The following is a 9,933-nucleotide window of genomic DNA, read 5'->3' on the forward strand; positions in this document are numbered from 1 at the left end:
CAGGGAGGTTTCCCCCACCCCTCCTATGTGAACTCAGGCTCAAAGTAACTATGACAAGCCTGGCTGTGTGGGAAACCGCATGCAGTTTGGACAAGGAATCGCACCACATTCCTGATCAAGTCACATGCGGTTCTTTGCAGTGCGATTTGCGCCCATTTATATTGTATGGATGCAAATCGCAGTGCAAAGTATCGGTATCTACCAATAAAAAAAAAAGGGTATCAGTGCGTCAATAGAACCTACCTGACCTATAGACGTCCTATGCAGTGATGGAGTCGGAGGGCCCGATGAGACCCCCGGGGCATACAGGGATTCCAGAACAATCATCCATTTATAATTTCTTATACACTTCCAGTTCCCAATAGGGTCAGTTGACGTTAATGTGATTAATGGGCACAGTGGGTGTACAGACCCGGGAACTCAGCACAGAGACGGTGGGAACCCCTCATAATGGGCAGAGCAGGCGTACAGACCCGGGTACTCAGCACAGGGATGGTGGGAACCCCTCATAATGGGCACAGCGGGTGTACAGACCCGGGAACTCAGCACAGGGATGGTGGGAACCCCTCATAATGGGCACAGAGGGTGTACAGACCCGGGACTCAGCACAGAGACGGTGGGAACCCCTCATAATGGGCACAGCAGGTGTACAGACCCGGGAACTCAGCACAGGGATGGTGGGAACACCTCATAATGGGCACAGCGGGTGTACAGACCCGGGAACTCAGCACAGGGATGGTGGGAACCCCTCATAATGGGCAGAGCAGTCATACAGACCCGAGAACTCAGCACAGGGATGGTGGGAACCCCTCATAATGGGCACAGCGGGTGTACAGATCCGGGAACTCAGCACAGGGATGGTGGGAACCCCTCATAATGGGCAGAGCAGGCATACAGACCCGAGAACTCAGCACAGGGATGGTGAGAACCCCTCATAATGGGCACAGAAGGTGTACAGACCCGGGAACTCAGCACAGAGATGGTGGGAACCCCTCATAATGGGCACAGCAGGTGTACAGACCTGGGAACTCAGCACAGGAGTGGTGTGAACCCCTTATAATGGGCACAGCAGGTGTACAGACCCGGGAACTCAGCACAGGGATGGTGGGAACCCCTCATAATGGGCACAGCGGGTGTACAGACCAGGGAACTCAGCACAGGGATGGTGGGAACCCCTCATAATGGGCACAGCGGGTGCCCAGACCCAGGACCTCAGCACAGGGATGGTGGGAACCCTTCATAATGGGCACAGCGGGTGTACAGACCCAGGAACTCAGCACGTGGATGGTGTGAACCCCTCATAATGGGCACAGTGGGTGTACAGACCCAGGAACTCAGCACAGGGATGGTGGGAACCCCTCATAATGAGCACAGCAGGTGTACAGACCCGGGTACTCAACGTAGAGATCTCACTAATGTCTACCAAACTCTGAACTCTCAGTTTAGGGTGGAAGAACACATGCTTCACCTGCTATCCATGCAGGATTTACAGGCGGTGCACTCCCTGTCCTCTCATGTCACCTTCATGTCCCCATAATTATCTACATAAAGGACTCACCAGGGCACTGAGTGCCTCCTCCCTGCAGAGGGGATGTGGAGGCCAGTAATGTGACAGATGAGCCCACACACAAGCAGACAGGTCCTCTTCCAGGGCAGAGCCATCACCTCCCTCTACCCATCAGATGTCAGCACAGCCCTGCACATGCTGAGGGGGGTAGCTGCAGAACGGAACTCTGTTTTCTACAGGAAACACGTGACCTCCACTTTTTTTTTTTTTTAATGAACTTTAATGTAAACACTGGCAAAGTCTACAGCGTGGAGCTCCACTCGACAGAACACGTGTCCTCCACTTCAACTTTTTTTGAATTTATTGAACTTTAATGTAACAAACAACTCATAGACACAAGGCAAGGAAGTGGAGGTCACGTGTTTCCTGTCACATCTTTCCTGTGTATATTTTTTAAAGGGGCCTAGCCGCAGACTGGAGCTCCACTCTGGACAGGAAACATGTGACCTCCACTCCAACTTTGTTTTAGTGGACTCCACCTTTATTCTTTATTTAATGAACTTTACCCACTTGCCCTGCAGATGATTTGCCCCCTTTCCTGACCAGGCCATTTATTGCGATACGGCGCTGCATTACTTTAACTGACAATTGTGCAGTCATGCAACGCTGCACCCAAATTAAATTTACAGCCTTTTTTTCCCACAAATAGAGCTCTCTTTCGGTGGTATTTGATCTCCTCTGTGTTTTTTATTTTTTTGCGCTATAAACAAAGAAAGACCGTGAATTTTGAGAAAAAAGCAATATTTTTTACTTTTGGTTATTAACCGCTAGCCTACAGGGCACTTATACCCCCTTCCTGCCCAGGCCAATTTTCAGCTTTCAGCGGTGTCACACTTTGAATGTCAATTGCGCGGTCATGCAACACTGTACCCATATGAAATTTTTATAATTTTTTTGTGACAGAGCTTTATTTTGGTGGCATTTAATCACCTCTGGGTTTTTTTATTTTTTCTTAAACAAACCAAAAACCACTGAAAATTAAAAAAAAAAAGTTTTTCTTAGTTTTTGTTATAAAATGTTGTAAATAAGTGATTTTTCTCCTTTACTGATGTGTGCTAATGAGGCTGCAGTGATGGGCACTGATAGGTGGCACTGATGGGGAGGCACTGGTAGGTGGCACTGATGGGCATTGACAGGCATCACTGATGGGCACTGAAAGGCAGCACTCATATAAGGCACTGATAGGCGGCACTGATAGGCGGCACTGACTGGCACTGTTAGGTGGCACTGACTGGCACTGTTAGGTGGCACTGATGCACACTGATAAGCGGCACTAACTGGCACTGATAGATGGCACTGATTGGCAGCACTTATAGGTGGCACTGATGCACTGATGGGTGACACTGAAAGGCAGCTCAGAATGGCACTGATATGTGGCATTGATGTGGCACTGACGGGCACTGGCAGGTGGCATGGATGAGCACTGACAGCTCACAGTGATGGACACTGACAGGTGGCACTGCTGGGGCTACACAGATCATCAGGGCACACTGATCATCAGTGCCTTGATGATCAGTGCACATGTCCCCTCCGAGGAATGCCGATTACCGGCTCTGCTCTCCTCTGGAGCTGTCAGCGTGAAAGCTCGTGAGGAATGCCGATAACCGGCATTTCCCTATTTACATGTGATCAGCTGTGATTGGACACAGCTGATCACATGACCAAGCCGACATATACGGCTCTTTCCATTGATCGGTGATCTGCTGTATCCGAAGGGACACAGCGCACCACCGATCGCCGCGCTGCGCGCTCCCGGAGCCGCGCATGCACAGTTAGAATGGGAGGACGTCATATGACGTCCTCCCTGAACGAGAGAACCGCCTTGCGCCCATCATTGTACTATATGGCAGGCGGGAGGCGGTTAAACATATCTAGTAAAACAAATTTAAAAATCAAATTTCGGCATAAATTTAGGCCAAAATGTATACTGCTCCATATTTTTGCTGGAGAAAAAATCCCATTACGTGTAAATTAATTGGTTTATGTGAAGGTTCTACCGTTTAGATACAGGTCTCTCCCCAGTCAGTGTTCCTCAGCGATCGCTGGGTCCCGGCAGGGAATCACTGGCTGGGACCCAATGATCAACAGCTGTCAATGCACGTGTGCCCCCTACCCGGAAGTGCAAAATCATGTATATATACGTGATTTTGCACAGCCTTGCCGCCCTGTAGCTGTATTTCTACTATAGGGCGGCGGAAAAGTGCTTAATATAACAAACAACCAATAGACACAACTCAAGGAAGTGGAGGTCACGTTTCCTGTGTAAATGTTTACAAAAACACTGTGGTCTGTATTTTGGCAAACACCCAGAAGTGCGTTTCAATATACAGGACACTGCAAAGGTAAGTATAGTGCCTGTCCTATTACAGTGCTGTTTATTTTTTGCAAGCTAACCTGTGGTGACAGATCACTTTAATCGGCTCAATACCCTGCCGTATTGTAAAAAAAAAAATGGTGGGGAGATGGACGCTATTTTCTAATGGGCTGGAATAAATGGCTCTTCAAAAAACACACATGGGTGGCCAGCGCTTCCATAAATGGCTGCCATTGAACAGCTCAGATCACATGCACAATGTACAGAGCCAATCAGAGTGGCTCAGTACCTTGTGATCACTGTGAACTAATCAAAGTCATCACAGGTGTAAATACTGCTAGTGTTTACAAACATTCAGCCAATTCACAGTTGCTGAAGGAGAGTAAAGGGAGCACTAAATATTTGTAAACACAGTAGGAAGAAGGATCAGCAGATGGAAGGTGAAGGTAGGGGGTCTTAAAGTGTTAAAGTGCTACTGACCACCAATGATGGTGGAATTTGTTTCTCCAGGGTCAGAGCTGGGGTTAAAGTGCTACTAATCGGCAACGATTTTGGGATTGTTTTGGGGGTTTAAAGTGCCATTGGCCACTGATGAATAGGGACCATGCTGCATGTTGCACACTAAATATACATGGTCTAAGGCAGGCCATACATTTACCATGGGTTGAAGGAAAGGAAATTGCTTGATTTCTCTATCAACACAGTCTGTGTTTGGGGAATCCCTCCCACTGTGCTATTGTATTCTGATGGCGGAAGGTTTCACCGCTGTCAGAATACATTGATCAATGCTGGTGCCTATAGTGATCGAACAAAAGAAAAAAAAAAAAAAAAAAAACACAGTCTGGTTGCACTGAAGTCAATCAATAGATAGCTCGACTTCAGTTCTACCAGTCTGATCATAGAAGGATTGAAATTCGTCCGGTTCCTGCTGAATCAGCCAGGTTTAGATTTGTCTATGGCTGGCTTAAATGCGGCCTATAAACTGTTCAGAGGTCATGCCAGTGTCTCAGTCTATAATTATATAAATTTTAAAACTAAAAAAAAAAACCCTTGTGTATGGACTTGTAACCGATACCAAAGTAAAAAAGAAAAACGACTGGGAATTTTAGGGCCGGTTCACACCTGAATCGCACACATTCCTACGCCATTCAGAACGGTGCGAGTTTCAGCCCATTCATTTGAATAGGCTGCACTTGCACTAGATTGCACATAAAGTAAAGCGCGCACTAATTTTCAAAAACACACAGCACCAAATCACATGGTACTGCGATCTGGGGGTGGGCAAATGCACTGTGTTTGCAATCTGTTTGGGGTGCCATTAACAAATTATTGGCACCCACAGCAGATCAGTGGGTTTTGGATGCGGTGCGAGAAACGTGCACGGAACGAGAAAGCAAGGGGCTTTATGAGGAGAAAGAGGAAAACGGACAGCTAGGAGACCCAGATTATGGACCTGTCAGCATACCCATCAACTTGAGTGTATGGTTGTACCTACACTGTGTCAAACAAAACACCCAAGATTCTGGGTCAGAGCAGCTGACGTCTAGTAAATTCCTGCAAGCCAAAGGCGTAACTACAACCTTCAGGGCCCTGGTGCAAAAAACCATGAAGGATCCCCCTGATCCGAGCCTGGGGCCCTTTATTATGGTACTGCAGAGGGGCCCTCTCACATGTTCTGCAGCGTGCCCCCTTCCTGTCATTACATTAGAATCCCCTCATACATCAGAGTTCCCAGCCTTCCCAGAGACCCCTTTACATCAGAGTTCCCCTTTACAGTACATCAGAGTCTACAGGATTTGCCTTATAGTGCAAGGAGAAACTCTACGGAGCCCGATGTAAAGGGAACTCTGCAGACCCTGATGTAAAGGGGAACTCTCTGGACCCTGATGTAAAGGGGAGCTCTCCGGACCCTGATGTAAAGGGGAACTCTCTGGACCCTGATGTAAAGAGGAACTCTCCAGACCCTGATGTAAAGGGAACTCTCTGGACCCTGATGTAAAGGGGAACTCTCTGGACCCGGATGTAAAGGGGAACTCTCTGGACTCTGATGTAAAGGGGAACTCTGCAGACCCTGATGTAAAGGGGAACTCTCCGGACTCTGATGTAAAGGGGAACTCTCTGGACCCTGATGTAAAGGGGAACTCTCTGGACCCTGATGTAAAGGGGAACTCTCTGGACCCTGATGTAAAGGGGAACTCTCTGGACCCTGATGTAAAGGGGAACTCTGCAGACCCTGATGTAAAGGGGAACTCTGCAGACCCTGATGTAAAGGGGAACTCTCCGGACCCTGATGTAAAGGGGAACTCTCCGGACCCTGATGTAAAGGGGAACTCTCCGGACCCTGATGTAAAGGGGAACTCTCTGGACCCTGATGTAAAGGGGAACTCTCTGGACCCTGATGTAAAGGGGAACTCTGCAGACCCTGATGTAAAGGGGAACTCTCTGGACCCTGATGTAAAGGGGAACTCTCTGGACCATGATGTAAAGGGGAACTCTCTGGACCCTGATGTAAAGGGGAACTCTGCAGACCCTGATGTAAAGGGGAACTCTCCGGACCCTGATGTAAAGGGGAACTCTCCGGACCCTTATGTAAAGGGGAACTCTTTGGACCCTGATGTAAAGGGGAATGTTACTGACTTGGTGTAAAGGGGAACTCTGGTGTAAGAGGTTCCCTGGTCACTAGAGACCCCCCCTTACATAAGAGTTTGCAGAGTTCCTCCTTACCTCAGAGTCTGTAGAGCTCCCCTTTACATCAGTGTCCACAGATTTCGACTAAAGCAGGGGTCTCCGAACCTTTCAGTATGATGGCTATATTGGTTATTTTACAAATATTTCTGGGCCAAAACCAAAAAAATTTAATAAAGAAATGAGTCCACTTTTACATCAGAATCCCCCCTTATATCACAGTCCCCCTTACATTAGAGTATCCACTTATATCAGGGTAATCCTTTCATCTGGGTTCCCATCAGAGTCCCCTCTTACATCAAGTCAAAGCAGAGACCATAGGCAGCCTCTGTTGGGCTGAAACCCAGGTCTGTGCACATTAAGGATAAGTCACTGCCACTAGTCGTTGGCTGGAAAAAATCTTGCAGTAGGCCGGTTATGGTGACCCCATTCTAGACAAAAATTTCTGGAAAAATAGAGGAAATGTTAAGTACAACTCATGTCTCAATCTTTATTGCAATCTTGATTCAAACTGCAAAAAATCTTAATTTAGATATAAGATTCAGACATGTAGATAGATCAGATAGGGAGCTGGGTTATCACTGAGAGAGAATGTGATGGGAAATCTTAGAAAAGGAAGGCCCAATCCTGTGAGCACCCAGGCAAATTGCTAAATGTAGTGTTCCCTCTAAAGCTGGGAGAACAATGCATCTAGTAGGGGTGGTGAGGAGATTACAGGAAGGTCTAAACCAGGCTTTTTCTATCGTAAATCCTCTAACAGTATAAAAAAAAAAATAATTTTCAGGTTTTCGGGAACCTTTACTTACAAGTTTAATCAGGGTCAATTGCAAAAGTGTCCTTCACATTGGTGGTCAGTAGGAAGAATGCACCCCTTACCTAATGTCATGCTGTAGTCTGGTGTCACACATGAAACTAACCAGGCACCATCAAATAGGAGGTCAATTAGAGGAAAATCTGGGGGTTCTCAAAAAACAAACATCCATACTCCCCGCCACAATGCAGCATCAGTCTGAGATGTATTGGGGTACTAAAAAAAAACAAACATACTTACCCACTTCTATGCTGCAGCATCACTGTGATGCTGCAGCTGTCCGCAACCAACTCCTTTGGCTCCTGTTGCTGTCACTCAAGGGACCAGGGGCGAGGCTGAACTGCAGTGTGTGTATTAATAGACGCACACAGCTCAGCTCGGGATCAAACCCGTGCGAGTGCCCCCATAGCAAGCAGCTTGTTGTGGTGGCACTTGGAAGGGAGGAGGAGCCAGGAGTGCTGGCGGGGGACCCCAGAAGAGGAGGATCCTGGGCTGCTGTGCCAGAACAGGTAAGTATAACATGTTTATTATATGAAAAAAATAATCAAACCTTTATAATCACTTTAATTGTATCAGAGAAAAGCCCATCTAGACCGTGTTGTGCTGTGTGTGGGAGCTGTGTAACTATCACCAGTGTACGGACAGAAGCACAAATCCTTTGGCAGGTAAGACGGCTCCCTTGTATGGATCTCATTTGTGGATTTAGCTGTGTTCCCGTAGGTCACTTTTAAATAACTGAAGTAAATCTATGAGTAGCCCATCAATTCTTACCTCTGTGCAGTACACTAGAATGTTGATTACAGATGAAGTATTATTCTGTAAAGGCGATTTATCGATCTGGCCCCTTACTATGTGCTCTGCTGGGAGCTTCACTGGGATACCTGTTTAAAAAATACTTTTAGTAACATTTTTCAAACACAATATATTGGTTAAAAAAGGCATCTTCATTTTTAGGTTTACAGCTGAACTCCGAGCACAAACACTTTAAAATATATAATTCCTAATAGCCACAAAGGATGTCCACTTTGGGAGCACCATATGCCTTTGCAAACCCAGATATTATCTTGTACACGTAGCAGTGACATCTTCACTGTTCTGTACATAGCCTGTGCAGAGAGCAGAGCTGTGGGCGGGACCAGGCAGGACCCATCCATCGCAAGCTGCCTTCAGAAAACCACCAGAGGGGCAGAGACAAGACCAGTCACCCTGTGCAAAGAGAGAGAGCAGCAGTGAGCGGTCTTTATTACAGGAAGCTCCTGCACAGAGGGAAAAGTTCACACTGGATTACTACGCAGATCTGGAAGAAATAAACCAAACACATTGAGATTCAAGAAGAATACACAGGACTCTTGTATTTAGACAATATTTGCTTATCCTGGGATTCACCTCTAAACCTTCACAGAACAGCTGCCCCATCTGAGTACCCCCATAGATCAGGTGCTCCCATCTGAGTACCCCCATAGATCAGGTGCTCCCATCTGAGTACCCCCATAGATCAGGTGCTCCCATCTGAGTACCCCAATAGATCAGGTGCTCCCATCTGAGTACCCCAATAGATCAGATGCTCTCATTAGAGTATCCCATAGATCAGAGTACCCCCACAGATCAGTTGCCCCCACCAGAGAACCCCCATAGATGAGGTGCCCAAATCAGAGTACTCCCATAGATCAGAGTACCCCCACAGATCAGGTACCTCAGAGTAACCCCATAGATTAGAGTGTCCCCATAGATTAGAGAACCCCCACAGATCAGTTGCCTTCATCAGAGTACCCTCATAGATCAGAGTGCCCCCATAGATCAGAGTACTCCCACAGATCAGGTGCCTGAGAGTACCCCCATAGATAAGAGTGCCCCCCATAGATTCAAGTACCCCCACAGATCAGTTGCTGTCATCAGAGTATACCCATAGATCAGAGTTCCCTCATAGATCAGAGTAGACCCACAGATCAGGTGCCCCAATCAGAGTACCCACATAGATAAGAGTGCCTACATACATCACAGTACCCCCACAGATCAGTTGCAGTCATCAGAATACCCCTCATAGATCAGAGTTCCCTCATAGATCAGAGTAGCCCCATAGATCAGTAGAGCCCATCACAGTGCCCAGTGCCTATCCGATATGTTCGTGAAGAATGGCAGACAGGAGACGGAAACGGGGAGGAGGTGTGCTACAGGGGACAAGGCATACACATGACATCATTGGTTGCTAAGAAGTTGCTAAGTACGCTGGCGTTCCTAGCAATCATTGACTGCTGCTCAGTGGGGATCCAGCACTGCACACTGGCGGGCTGACGATCCAGGTCTGCCATTTCCTGAAGAGCTTTCAGTAAGTTTGAAGGATTACAGAGCCTGAGTAAGAGGTGGAGCCAAGGATGAGAGGTGGAGCCAAGGATGGGAGGTGGAGCCAAGGATGGGAGGTGGAGCTGAGCACTCCAGCGGCCATCTCTTTTATGGTAAAGTGACCCTTTCATTCCAATGTCTGGTGTTGGCAGCAGGGAATGTGGTGCAGATCAGTAATAGCTGCAATACACCCCAGAGGGACCCCTGATGGCTGTT

At 47.4% G+C, this 9,933-nt stretch overlaps 1 pseudogene; it reads right to left on the minus strand.

Annotated features, from left to right (window-relative positions):
• Positions 1 to 1,751, minus strand: part of LOC149461187 (mitochondrial mRNA pseudouridine synthase RPUSD3-like) — a 36,328-nt pseudogene extending 34,577 nt beyond the window's left edge.
• Between the last annotated feature and the right edge of the window lie 8,182 nt (positions 1,752 to 9,933).

Source organism: Staurois parvus, unplaced genomic scaffold (assembly GCF_062004578.1).
Source record: "Staurois parvus isolate SC_StPar_1 unplaced genomic scaffold, SC_StPar_1.0 ptg000209l, whole genome shotgun sequence".
Taxonomy (NCBI): domain Eukaryota; kingdom Metazoa; phylum Chordata; class Amphibia; order Anura; family Ranidae; genus Staurois; species Staurois parvus.